The 578-nt window shown below is 26.0% G+C and overlaps 1 non-coding gene across 1 annotated transcript; it reads left to right on the top strand.

The window, feature by feature from the left end:
- The first annotated feature begins 504 nt into the window (after window positions 1–504).
- TRNAV-AAC (transfer RNA valine (anticodon AAC)) lies at window positions 505–578 on the top strand. The gene has a single exon. It is a non-coding gene; the product is annotated as a tRNA-Val (tRNA).

The raw sequence follows: 578 nt of genomic DNA, 5'->3' as shown, positions 1-578 counted from the left end.
TTTAATCTCTATACTTCAATTTTAACATAATTTGGTACCTTTATTCTTATAATGTCATTAATTAATCTAAATATTTTATTTTAACATTGTTAAAATTCTCTATTAAATCCATATTCATTACAATATCATTTTGTTTGTTATAGGATGCCAAGTGGATTATTTTAATTTTAAAATGTCACACTAGTAAATTTAATAAGGAATTATAACGGTGTTAACAAATAGATCTAAAATTTTAAAATTAATAAGTAGAAAGGCTAAATTCTTAAAAATAAAAGTATAAAAATAAATTTTAAATATATGAAAAGTACTAACAACTTGAACTTTAAATTTTTGTTCTATAATTTAGCCAATAAGTAATTAACTCAACATAGAATGTAGATAGAAACCATACCAGTCAGAGTACATGATGACATGTATTAGCCTTTTATTCACCAAAACTTGTAAATGCTATACATAAACAACCAAATTTAAACATTATAAATTTCTTTATCTCATGTCAAAGCTGGTGTCGTGGTGTAGTTGGTTATCACGTCAGTCTAACACACTGAAGGTCTCCGGTTCGAGTCCGGGCGACGCCA

This window comes from Gossypium arboreum, chromosome 7, assembly GCF_025698485.1.
Source record: "Gossypium arboreum isolate Shixiya-1 chromosome 7, ASM2569848v2, whole genome shotgun sequence".
Classification (NCBI taxonomy): Eukaryota; Viridiplantae; Streptophyta; class Magnoliopsida; order Malvales; family Malvaceae; genus Gossypium; species Gossypium arboreum.
This window is presented reverse-complemented; position numbering and strand designations above follow the sequence as displayed.